Here is a 13,548-nt window from a genome sequence, read left to right as displayed (position 1 = left end):
GCAAGTTATTACTTTTAAAGTGACTCCAATTTCTAGATTCTCCCACAAGAGGAAACATCCTTTCCACATCCACCCTGTCAAGGCCCCTCAGGATCTTTTACGGTTCAATCAAGTCACCTAAACTCCATCGGACACAAGCCCAGCCTGTCCAATCATTCCTCATAAGACCAGCCTCCAATTCCAGGTATGAGTCCAGTAAACCTTCTCTGAACTGTTTCCAACACATTGACATCATTCCTTAAATGAGAGCAATACTGTACACAGTGCTCCAGATGTGGTCTCACCAATGTCCTTTGTAACTGAAGCATAACCTTCCTACTTTTGTATTCAATTCCCCTCACAATAAACAATAACATTCTATTAGCTTTCCTAATTACTTGCTGTACCTGTATACTCGCCTTTTGTGATTCATGCTCTTGGACACCCAGATCCCTCTGAATCTCAGAGCTCTGCAATCTCTCACCGTTTAGATTATAAGCTTTTTTTATTCTTTCTACCAAGATGGACAATTTCACATTTTTCCCTCATTATGCTCCATTTGGTAGATTTTTTCCCACTCACTTAACCTACCTATATCACTTTAGTCTCCTTATGTCCCATTCACAATTTACTTTCCTTCCTATCTTTGTTACAATTGGAACATAGGAGCAGGACTTGGCTATTCAGCCCGTCGACCTGCTCCACCATTCAATACGATCATGGCTGATCATCCACTTCAATGCCTTTCCCCCCACACTATCCCCATATCCCTTTGTGTAGGGGCTGGTTTAGCACAGTGGGCTAAAACAGCTGGCTTGTAAAGCAGAACAAGGCCAGCAGCGAGGGTTCCATTCCCGTACCAGCCTCCCCGAACAGGCGCCAGAATGTGGCGATTAGGGGCTTTTCACAGTAACTTCATTTGAAGCCTACTTGTGACAATAAGCGATTTTTGTTTCATTTCATGTTATTGGGATTTAGAAATCTGTGTCTCTGCTTTAAACACACTCAATGACTGAGCTTCCACAGCCCTCTGGGGTAGAGAATTCCAAAGATTCACAACCCTCTGAGTAAAGAAATGTCTCCTCTGAGACTGGTCCTAAATGGCTTCCCCCTTATTTTGAAATTCTGTCCCCTGGTTCTAGACTCTCCAAACGGGGGAAACATCTCACCTGCATCTGTTACCAATTATTTTTGGCTATCCTCAACAGACACAGAATACAAAGCAGTTGATAAATGTGAAGAACAGATGATGAATGCTGCAGCATCGATAGCAACCTGTCTGACCATCAAGAGAAGAATTCTGCTGTCAGAGCCAGGCAACTACATATCAGTGAATTGTTGAAGCTTTTCTTGTGTAATCTTGGAGGCCGCCCCGGTCTTTGGAAATCTAGGAGTGGATAAATTTATGCTCGCGACTATGACATGTGAGACTAAAATGGACTACACTCGTGTGTATGTTTGCCTGTTGAAAAATGTAAAATGTTATTATAGAGTACAAGTTGCATGTAATCATAAGAAATGTTTAAAATTTTAAAAGTTTTTAGAAAAATAAAGCCATCTGCGTACATCGCTGGTTCATTTTTTTTGAAGGGGGAGGTGTGACGATTGGAAGATTTTTGGAAAATTTGATTATAAATGTATTGGGCAATTTAAGGGTTAAAAGCGTGGGGTTAGAGTGTGATTCACTGCAAAATTATAGAGAGCAGTTTTTGGAGAAAGGTTTGGAGAGAGAAGTTCAATTTTGGGCCCACAATTCTCCCACAGTGAGATAGATTGAGATCTGTATCTTTCTTTTCCTGTTGTTTAATGGGAGATTGAGTAGTAATGTTTAAATGGGTAATTGTAAGCTGTTGTTTTGGGTGTGAAGTTAAAAAGTTTAATATTGTAGCCACAATAAAGTTTTATTTTAAAAATAACCACGCCCTATTTCTTCATGCGATCATTCCTGGAGTGAATCATTCCTTCCGCACAGTCACACAAATAGACTGAAATATTGGGGTTTTGGTCCAGTATCCTAGCCACTGTTGGGGTCTGGTCTGGGATCGGAATAGTGACCGATGTAACAATTGGTTGGTGGCCCATTTTCCAGTCAGTCCTCCAGCACCTTCCTGTCTCTCTATTACTGCGACGCCCATGGCAGTTTCCCAACTGGGACACAGGCCCCGTTATTCTCAGCTAAATTCATCCCTCAGCTCTGTCGCCCGGCTGTCATTGATATGAGCAACAGAGACAGAAAGGTGCAGAGGAGCAAGTGGGAAGTTAAAACTTGTGGCTCAAAATCAATACTTCAACATTTGTCAGTGAAATCCATGTTATTTATACTGGGTTTTTAATTATTAGATTTAGGCATCGGAGGCAAAGGGTGGAGGGTTTTAAAGCGTAACTTTTCCTTTCTAACTAGAATCCGCCATGGCTCAGGGGGCAGCACTATCACCTCTGGGTCAGAAGGTTAAGACCCAGTTAGGGACCTGTGGGCAAAAACCAGTTCCAACATTCCTGGTCCCAGCACTGAGTGAATGCTGCACTGTCAGAACAGCTTTCTTTCAAATAAGATATTAAACTGAGGCCCTGTCTCCCCCTGCCCCCGCCCCGCCCCCCCACCCACCCCCACCCCACACCCCCCCCCCCCCACACCCCACCCTCCCCCGCCCCCCCACTTTGAAGAAGAGCAGGGGAGTTATCCCCGGTGTCCCGGTCAATATTTATCCCTCAATCAACATCACTAAAACCAGATCATCTGCTCATTATCATTTGGTGTGTGGGATCTTGCTGTGTGGAAATTGGCCGCTGCGCTTCCTACATTACAACAGTGACTACACTTCAAAAGAACTTCATTGGCTGTAAAGCACTTTGGGACGTTCTGTGGTTGTGAAAGGCGCTATAGACATGTAAGTTTTTTAATTGAAGGTTTATGTTATCTGATCTTGTTATCTGGAACTTAATTGATTTGAGCCACACCCAACTTGCGATTTAATAAATTCACTTTGGTTCAGACAAGACTTTAACCAATTAAGACAAAATCAAAATTCTCTGGATAGTAAATTTAAAAATAAGTTTATTAAATGAAAAAAGTTTACTGAATAACTTTAACACATTGACTTTTCCAACTTCATGTGGGTGATCAGTCTGTAGAAGCGTAACCCTCTCTGGCTCCTTTGACAGTAATTCTTGTAGAATTCAGCCTCTGGAGTCTGGCTCCTCATTTGACAGTAATTTCTTTGGAACTCGACCTCGGGAGTCTTCAGTACTTGGCCAGCAAGGAAGATCTTCAGAACCTCTACTTTTATCCCCAAAGTGACCATTACCTCACGTCAGAGTTGGGTCTGTTGTAACATGATAATTGGTCAATTTGGTCACTAGATTAATTTAATTGGATCCCCAATTACTGACACCTTCTCATTATCTCAGACAGGAATACAATAGAACTGTTTCATACTATCCCTTTATCTGATTCTCTACAATCCCTTATTCATACAGTTTCAAATGTTGAGGCTAATCAGAGCTTGAAGGTCTCTCTTGTCAGTACATTTGTCCTTATTGCACTTTCTTTATACACAGCAATTAACCTTTGACATTTTTACAGCAAATGAGAATCGGGGCACGATCGAATGGCCACGATGCGCAAGGCGCGAATCCAAGTGCGCCAGTTAGATCGCAGGAGAGTCCGAAATTGGGCACCAAGAGGCAAACGGTTTCTGATCTAACCGGCCTATTCCCACTGGCCGGATTAAGGCCAATCTCCATCCCGTTAACGGGAAGGACCCCCTATCTAAAGGCAAAGCTTGATTTAAGCGACTCCATAGCCGGTCACATGGACGCCGATGAGTATTGGCCCCACACAGACATGGGCCAGGCATCACGGTACCGGAGGGGTTCCCGGGCCATGGAGGCCCCCGAATGGTCAGGTATAGGGCAGGGTGCCCCCCCCTGGCACAGCCCCTGGGACGTGTGCATCTTGGCACCGCAAACCTGGACATTTCACACTCTGCCCACTCACTAAGATCATTCATAAAGACTGAGTCTTGATTTTGTGCAACAACCATGTCTTTCTCTCCATTTCAAATCCCCTGTGAAAATCCAAACACAGTGTATCGTGAAATTATTAGATTTAAAAAAGAACGAGTCTTTGGGATTCACTGCCTCACAATGGTGCAGGAAGGAAATTCCACTGTAACTTTCACAAGGGAACTGGACAGATTCTGGAGGAAAAGAAACTTGCCGGGCGATGGGACTAATTAGTTAATTCAAAGAGCTAGCATGGGAACAATGGGCGGGATGGCCTCTTTCTGTGCTCACTGAGACTCGTTTGCATTTGAAGAAAGTGGGAAATACCTGGAAGCCACTTCCTACGATGCGGGTAGAAGCAGAGATAATGGAAAGTCTCCCAAAGGAAATTAGATGGGCTTTTCAGGGAAATAAACTGACGGATACGGGAATAGGACGGGGCAATGGTTTGATCTACAGAGATCTACAAGATGTGAATCTTTGGAATTCTCTACCCCAGAGGGCTGTGGGAGCTCAGTCATTGAGTGTGTTTAAAGCAGAGACTGACAGATTTCTGAATCCCAATAACACAAAGGGATATGGGGATAGTGTGGGGAAAGGCATTGAAGTGGATGATCAGCCATGATCGTATTGAACGGTGGAGCAGGCTCGACGGGCTGAATGGCCAATTCCTGCTCCTATGTTTCAATGATACAAAAGTAAGCAGGAAAGTAAATTATGAAGAGGACATAAGGAGGTTAAAAAGGTAGATGTTAAATGAGTGAAACAAGATCTGCCAAATGGAGAATAATGTAGGAAAATGTGTAATTGTCCATGTTGGGCAGAAGAATAAAAAAGTTTATTATCTAAATGGTGAGAGATTGCAGATATCCGAGACTCAGAGGGATCTGGATGTCCACGAGCATGAATCACAAAAGGCGAGTATACAGGTGCAGCAAGTAATTAGGAAAGCTATTAGAATGTTATTGTTCATTGTGAGGGGAATTGAAGACAAGAGTAGGGAGGTTATGCTTCAGTTGTACACAGTAGCACAAGTGGATACCACTGTGGCTTCACAGCTCCAGGGTCCGAGAATCGATTCCCCACTGGATCACTGTCTGTGGAGTCTGCACGTTCTCCCCGTGTCTGCGTGGGTTTCCTCCAGGTGCTCCGGGTTCCTCTCAGTCCAAAGATGTGCAGGTCAGGTGGTTGGCCACGATAAATTGACCTTAGTGATCTAAAAGTTAAGAAGGGCTTATTGGGTTACGGGGATAGCGCTTAAGTGGGTCGGTGCAGACTCGATGGGCTGAATGGCCCCCTTCTGCACTGTATGTTGTATGTACTATATTGGTGAGACCATATCTGGAGCACTGTGTACAGTATTACTCTAATTTAAGGAATGATGTAAATGTGTTGGAAGCAGTTCAGAGAAGGTTTACTGGACTCATACCCGGAATTGGAGGCTGGTCTTGTGAGGAATGATTGGACAGGCTGGGCTTGTGTCCGATGGAGGTTTGGTGACTTGATTGAACCGTATAAGATGCTGAGGGACCTTGACAGGGTGGCTGTGGAAAGGATGTTTCCTCTTGTGGGAGAATCTAGAAATTGGAGTCACTTCAAAAGTAATAACTTGTCCATTTAAGGCAGAGGAGAACTTTATCTCTCAGAGGGTTGGGAGACTTTGGAACTCTCTTCCTCAAAGGGCAGTGGAAGCAGAGTCTTTGAATATTTTTGAGGCAAAGATGGATAGATTCTTGAAAATCAAGGGGGTGAAAGTTTATCAGGGGTAGGTGGGAATAAGACCACACTAAGACCATAAGGAATAGGAGTAGGCCATTCGGCCCTTCCAGCCTGCACCACATTTCAACAGGATCATGGCTGAAACCAACATTCCTCACATTCACTTTCCGGCCCTTTCCCCATAATCCTCGGTTCCCTGACTGAGCAAGAATCTAGCTCAGCCGGGCGGCACGGTGGCACAGTGGTTAGCACTGCTGCCTCACGGCGTCAAGGTTCCAGGTTCGATCCCGGCTCTGGGTCACGGTCCATGTGGTGTTTGCACATTCTCCCAGTGTATGCATGGGTTTGGCCCACACAACCCAAGGATGTGCAGGGTAGACGGATTGGCCATGCTAAATTGTCCCTTAATTGGAAAAAAATGAATTGGGCACTCTAAATTTACATTTAAAAAAACAAATTGAGATAAAAAATCTATCTCAGCCTTAAATATACACAAGGACTCTGTCCCCACAACTCTCTCAGTTCTAAAGACTCTCAGAAGAAATTCCTCCTCATCTCAGTCTTAAATTGACATCTCTTTATTCTGAGACTCTGCCCTCTGGTCAACTCTCCCATGAGGGAAACATCCTCTCCGCATTTACCCTGTCAAACCCCTTAAGAATCCTGGATGTTTCAATGAGATCACCTCTCATTCTTCTAAATTCCAATGAGTAGAGTCCAAACCTGTTAAACCTTTGCCCCGAAGACAATCCCTCCATAACGGGGATCATCACAGTGAACCTTCTCTAAACAGCCTCCAATGAAATAATATCTTTCCTTAAATAAGGGGACCAAAACTGCTCTCAGTTCTCCAGATGTGGTCTCACCAGCACCTTGTACAGCTGCAGCAAGACTTCCCGACTCTTATACTCCAACCCCCTTGGAATCAGGGCCAACATTCCATTAGCCTTCCTGATTACCTGCTGCACCTGTCTGCTAGCTTTCTGTGTTTCGTGCACAAGTTCCCCCAAGTCCCTTTGTGCTGCAGCTTTCTGTAGTTTTTCGCCATTTAAATAATACTGTTCTTTTGTTCTCCCTTCCAAAATGAACTTCACATTTTCCCACATTATGCTCCATGTGGCAACCTTTTGTCCACTTGCTTAACCTCTCAATATCTCTTTGCAAACTGTTTGTATCCCCCTCACAACTTGCCTTTTCATCTATTTTGTGTTGTCTGTAAATTTGGGCACAGTACGTTCGCTTCCTTCCTCCAAGTCATTAATATAAATTGTACACAGTTGCGGTCCCAGCACTGATCCCTGTGGAACCCCACTGGTTACAGGTCACCAACCTTAAAAAGAACCCCTTATCCCCAATCGCTGTTTCCTGCTCATTAGCCAATTCTCTATCCACGCCAACCCCATGTGTTCTTATCTCATGACTTAATGTTTTGTGAGGTACCTTGTCAAAGGCCTTCTGGAAGGTTAAATACAACACATCTACTGGTCCCCCTCTATCCACTCTGGTTGAAACTTCCTCGAAACACTCTGATAAATTAGTCAGACACAGTTTCCCTTTCACAAAGCTATGCTGACTCTGCTTGATTAGATTATGATTTTCTCAATGTGCTGCTATTACTTCCTAATAATTGATTCCAACATTTTTTTCAACAATAAATGTTAGGCTGATCGTCGTATAGTGTCTCGTTTTTGCCTCCCTCCCATTCTGAATCGGCGGGTTGTCACATTGGCAGTTTTCCAATCCTCTGGTACTTCTCCAGAATCCAAGGATGTTTGGAACATTACAATCAATGCATCCACTATCTCTGTAGACATTTCTTTTAGGATCCGAGGATGCAGCCATCCAGGGGACATATCTTATCCCCATCGGTTTGTCCAATACAACTTCTCCAGTGATGGCATTTAATTGCTCCCTCCGTATTCTTTCGTATTAATGGAATATTCGATTTATCTTCCACCATAAAGGCTCATGCAAAATATCTGTTTAACTCCTCTGCCATTTCCTTGTTCCCCATAACTGACACAGTGGCGTGGAGGCACAGTGGTTAGTACTGTTGCTTCACAGCTCCAGGGACCCGGGTTCAATTCTCGGTTTGGGTCACTGTCTGTGCGGAGTCTGCACGTTCTCCCCAAAACTGCGTGGGTTTCCTCCGGGTGCTCCGGTTTCCTCCCACAAGTCCCAAAAGACGTGCTTGTTAGGTGAATTGGACATTCTGAATTCTCCCTCTGTGTACCTGAACAGGTGCCGGAGTGTGGCGACTAGGGGCTTTTCACAGTAACTTCATTGCAGTGTTAATGTAAGCCTACTTGTGAAAATAATAAAGATTATTTTTATAATAAAAAATATTATTAGGCTCTCCCAAGATTTATTTTCAAAGGAGCCTCTGTGGAGTTGAGGTTTCAATTAGATCAGCCGTGAACTTACTGAATTGTGGAGCAGGCTCGAGGGGTCGAGTGGCCTGCTCCTGCTCCTAATTCGTATGTTATCACATCCTTTATAATAGATTGTAGCATTTTCCCTCCTCCTGATGTCAGGCTAATGGGTCTGTGGTTCCCGTTTTCTCTCTCTCCTTAAATAGTGGGGTTACATTTACTACCTTCCAACTTGCAGGAACCATTCCAGGATCTATAGAATTTTGAAAGATGATCACTAATGTATCCACTATCTCTACAGCCACCTCTTTCAACACTCTGGGATGGAGAGGTCAGCTTTTGGGGATTTATTAACTTTCAATACCATTAATTTCTCCAGTGCTACTTTTTCACTAATACTAATCTCTTTCAGTTCGTCGTGCTCACTGGTCCCTTGGTTCTCTCGTGTTTTGGGGATGATTTCTGTCTCTTCCTCTGTGAAGACAGACACACATTGTTTAGTTTCTCTGTCATTTCCTTATTCCCCATTATAAACTCTCCTGTCTGTCTGGAATGGACCCACATTGGTCTTTGCTAATCTTTTCCTTTTCACATTCCTATTGGAGCTTTTCCAGTCGTTTTTTGTGTTTTCCCCAGTTTGCTCTCATATTCTATTTTCTCTTTATCAGTTTCTTGGTCCTTTGCTGAATTCTAAAACAAATTCCCAATCCTCAGGCTCACTACTATTTGGGCCACTTTATGAGTCTCCTCCATTGATCTAATGGAATCTTTAACTTTTCTTGGTAGCCACGATAGCTTCATTTTGCTGTTTAATTTTTGCTTCTTAAAGGAATCAATATTTTATGTAAATAAAATGCGAGTGGTTGCCTGTCTATTGTCTATCGTCATACAAAGAACAAAGGACAGTACAGCACAGGAACAGGCCCTTCGGCCCACCAAGCCTGCTCGGATCATGATGTCTGTCTAAACTAAAACCTTCTGTGCTTCCAGGGTCTGTATCCGTCTATTCCTATCCTATTCATGTATTCGTCAAGATGCCTCTTAAACGTCACTATCGTACCTGCTTCCACGACCTCCTCCGGCAGCGAGTTCCAGGCACTCACCACCCTCGGTGTAAAAAACGTCCCTCGCACATCTCGGCTAAACTTTGCCCATATGTCACCTGGTAATTGACTTTTGCCCCTTGCACCTTAAACCTCTGTCATCTGGGAAAAAGCTTCTATCAACTCTGTCCATGCCACTCATCATTTTGTAAACTTTTATCAGGTCGTCCCTCAACCTCGTCGCTCTAGTTAAAACAATCCGAGTTTATCCAACCTCTCCTGACAGCTAATCCCCTCCAGGCCATGCAACATCCTGGTAAACCTCCTCTGTACTCTCTCCAAAGCCTCCACATCCTTTTGGTAATGTGGTGACCAGAATTGTCGGCAATATTCCACGTGTGGCCTAACTAAGGTTCTGTTCAGCTGCAGCATGACTTGCCAATTTCTATACTCAATGCCCCGACCAATGAAGACAAGCATGCCACCTGCCTTCTTAGCTCCTTATCCACCTGCGTTGCCACTTTCAGTGATATGTTTATTGTCATTTCCCAATCTACCACAGACAACTTGCCCCTCATACCATGACAGTCTCCTTCTGCGACAACCACCCAGATAAATTAGACAAATGAAGTATGTAACCACCATAGCCCATCTTCATGGCAACATGGTTGCTTTGGGAACTAAATATCTTCCAACGTGCAAACACCTTTTCATTCTGTGCTCCTCGTCAAACTTGGAACCAGGTAATCGCAACGAGGCTCAAAAATGGTCAGCCCACCGGAGGCAGAGGTGTTAGACCGGCCGGTCCAGCAGAAAGAAACCCTCCAATCATCACCATTCACCAGATGTCAGAATGAACAAAATGCAGTCCTGGATGTCAGTGAGAGCAGAAACAATAACAACGGAGCCAACATCTGTAATTTATTGTGAACTTGTTGGAGTCACAACAGATGTGATGAATCAGAAAACCCCTCCCCACATTGAGAGCAGATGAATGGTCTCTCCCCAGAATTAACTCGCTAGTGTCTCCATCGTTGGGATGGATCATTGAATGTCTCCCCTGCTCAGAGCAGGGGAATGGCCTCTTCCAGGTGTGAACTCTCTAGTGTTCCCGCAGGGTGTATGGATATCTGAATCCCTTCTCTCACTAAGAACAGGTTAACGCCTTCTCCCCTGTGTGAACTCGCTGGTGGCTCTGCAGGTTGGATAACTGAGTGAATCCCTTCCCACACTGAGAGCAGATGAACGGCCTCTCCCCAGTGTGAACTCGCTGGTGTCTCTGCAGGTCGGATGAGTGAGGGAATCCCTTCTCACACTGAGAGCAGGTGAACGGCCTCTCCCCAGTGTGAACTCGCTGGTGTCTCTGCAAGTCGGATGATTGAGTGAATCGCTTCTCACACTGAGAGCAAATGAACGGCCTCTCCCCAGTGTGAACTCGCTGGTGTGTCCGCAGGCCGGATAACTGAGTGAAACATTTCTCACATTGAGAGCAGGTGATCGGTCTCTCCCCAGTGTGAACTCGCTGGTGTCTCCGCAGGCTCAATGAAGTAGTGAATCCCTTCTCACACTGAGAGCAGGTGAACGGCCTCTCCCCAGTGTGAACTCGCTGGTGTGTCTGCAGGACGGATAACTGAGTGAAACACTTCTCACATTGAGAGCAGGTGAACGGCCTCTCCCCAGTGTGAACTCGCTGGTGTCTCCGCAGGCTCGATGAAGTAGTGAATCCCTTCTCACACTGAGAGCATGTGAACGGCCTCTCCCCAGTGTGAACTCGCTGGTGTGTCTGCAGGACGGATAACTGAGTGAAACACTTCTCACACTGAGAGCAGGTGAACGGCCTCTCCCCAGTGTGAACTCGCTGGTGTAATTGCAGGGTGGATAACTGAATGAATCCCTTCCCACACACAGAGCAGATGAACGGCCTCTCCCCAGTGTGAATGCGCCGATGAGCTTCCAGTGCAGATGGAACCCAGAATCCCTTCCCACAGTCCCCACATTTCCATTGTTTCTCCAGGGTGGGGGTGTCCTCGTGTCTCTCCAGGTTTGTCGATCAGTTGAAGCCTCGTCCACACACAGAACACGTGTAACGTCTCTCCCACTGTGAATGGTGTGATGTTTTTTCAGGCTGCGTAACTGGTTAAAGCTCTTTCCACAGTCAGTGCTCTGGAACACTCTCACTCGGGTGTGTGTGTGTCTCGGGGCTTTTCCAGCCACACTGATGTTTTGAAGCGGACAGAAAAGACAAACATTTCTCCTTCTCGATTCAAAGTCCGGTGATATTCAGTTCCAAGGAATTGAGAGACTCAGTCAGATTGAGACGTGACGTTTGAGATTTCTGTCTGTAATTCCTCCTCCTCTAATATTCTGTAAAAACAATTTACAAAAGTTACTTTTCCTCTCCTCATTTTGGAGAAGGTATCCTGAGGGTAACGACAGTCTGGCTGTGGGATTAATCCTCCGGGTCCTCAGTCTTATTGAGGAATGTCCCCTTGGGTCTATTGTGGTGGTGATTCTTTTGTATTTTTGTTATTATGGGAGGGTTTATGTGTTGTTGACTTTATCCTACTCTGGTACAGACGGGGCTTTTATCTGTGAAAGGAGCAGTTTGGGGAGACTTTGGTGCCTCTGGTGTAAAGTGAGTTGGAGGAGGGGGTAATGGCGCACGCCCGATTGTGGTGTGAAAATCTGTTCCTGTCTCTCTGTCGCCTAACTAATGGCGGCAGTTAATCGGCAAATTTTCTCAGGGAATGTACGGGGCATCCATCACCCTATCAGAAGGAAAAAGATCCTCTCTTTTCGAAAGGAGAACGTCGACATCGCTTTATTACAGGAAACGCATCTGGATTATGAGGAACACTTTAAATTGAGGCGGGATTTGATTGAGCAGTTTTTTTCACCTCTTTTTCATCGAGTCGCAGACTTGTGACAATGCTTATTATACACTATCCAAGCAGTCAGGGTAACTGTGCCGATTACAATGTGCATGTCAATTTCCTTTGTGTCGGTCCCTCCATCTCCCGTCCCTCCCCTCCGCCCCCTTCACTTGTCGTTTCTGGGTCCTTTCCTGGCCCTTCACTGTACAATGGGAGTTATCTGTTATTTACAAGTGGACGGTGCCCTCCCTTCCCCCCCCCCTCCCCCATTGATGGGCCTCCCCCCTTCCACCCCGCGCACTCCCTGTCCTGTTTTTCACCTTCCCTTGGGGGTTCCTCTTCTTGTTTTTTGTTCTGGGCTCTCTGGTCTCTGTGTCAGTTGGTTTCTGTTTCTTCCTCCTTGTCCCAGTAGCCCCCTTCCCCCCGTCCCGTTTTCCTGCCTGTTCCCTGTGATCCCGTTGGCTCCCGTACGCCCACCTCCCTCCCCAGTGTTCCATTGGCCGCTGGCTTCAAACAGGTCCTGGAACAAGTTGGTGAATGGCCTCCACACTTTGTGGGAACCATCCTCTGACCCTCGGACGGTGAACTTGATCTTCTCCAGGTGGAGAAATCCAGATAGGTCTGCCAGCTCGTCTGAGCTGTGGGTGGTGCTGCTAATCGCCAGCCGAGCAGGATTCTCCAGCGGCCGATTAGAGAAGCAAAGGCAAGGGCGTCCACCCTTTTCCCCATGAATAGTTCTGGCTGGTCTGATACCCCGAAGACTGCCATTTGTGGGCACGGCTCCACCCTCATAACCATGGACATTGTCTCTAAATAGGTTGTCCAGAATTCAACTGTAAATATGCTGTCCAGAATTTGACAATTCTGGGACATACCCAGAACAGGTGGGCATGGTTTGCCGGGCCCCCCTGGCACCATTCACATTTGTCCTCCATCTCCGGGAAGAACCTGCTCATTTGGGTTCTTGTCGGGTATGTTCTGTGCACAACATTCAGCTGCATGAAGCTTCGCCTTGCGTAGGAGAAGGTGGAGTTGGTCCCGTTCAGTGCTTCGCTCCAGAGTCCCCACCCTATTTCCGTCCCTCGCTCTTCCTCCCATTTTTCCTGGGTTTCGTCAAGTAAGGAGCGCATCCTTATTAAGAGTTGTCCGTACAGGTCCCCACAGTTTCCCTTCCCCAGACTGTCTGCGTCCAGTAACTCCTCTTGCATTGTGCTTCTCAGGGTTTCTGGGTATGCTGGTGTCTCCTTGCGGAGAAAGTTTTTGACCTGGAGCTCATCCCTGTTTGGTAGGTCCAGTCTATCCGTCAGCTCCTCTAAGGTCGCTAGTCTATTTCCCGTGTAAAAGTCCCTAACCATCAGTGTTCCCCCTTCTTGTCTCTACCTCTTGAAGGTGATGTTGAGAATGGCTGGTGCAAACCGATTGGTTGCCGCAGATGGGGGCCATAAAGGACACATCGGTCATACTGAAATGCTGCCACATCTGGTTCCAGGTTCTCAGGGTAGCTGCCACCACTGGACTGGTGCTGACGGGGATGGGAGTGTTGCCGTAGCGAGGGCC

At 46.0% G+C, this 13,548-nt stretch overlaps 1 long non-coding RNA gene across 1 annotated transcript in view; it reads right to left on the bottom strand.

The window, feature by feature from the left end:
• Positions 1–3,017: 3,017 nt before the first annotated feature.
• Positions 3,018–13,548, bottom strand: part of LOC140422408 (uncharacterized) — a 176,229-nt gene continuing 165,698 nt past the window's right edge. The window contains exon 2 of the long non-coding RNA XR_011947436.1: positions 3,018–3,371. This is a non-coding gene — a long non-coding RNA (uncharacterized lncRNA). The remainder of the gene's footprint in view (positions 3,372–13,548) is intronic.

The sequence above is a fragment of the Scyliorhinus torazame genome, chromosome 5 (assembly GCF_047496885.1).
Source record: "Scyliorhinus torazame isolate Kashiwa2021f chromosome 5, sScyTor2.1, whole genome shotgun sequence".
Classification (NCBI taxonomy): domain Eukaryota; kingdom Metazoa; phylum Chordata; class Chondrichthyes; order Carcharhiniformes; family Scyliorhinidae; genus Scyliorhinus; species Scyliorhinus torazame.
The sequence above is the reverse complement of the archived record's forward strand: the minus strand, read 5'-3'. Positions and strand labels throughout refer to the sequence as shown.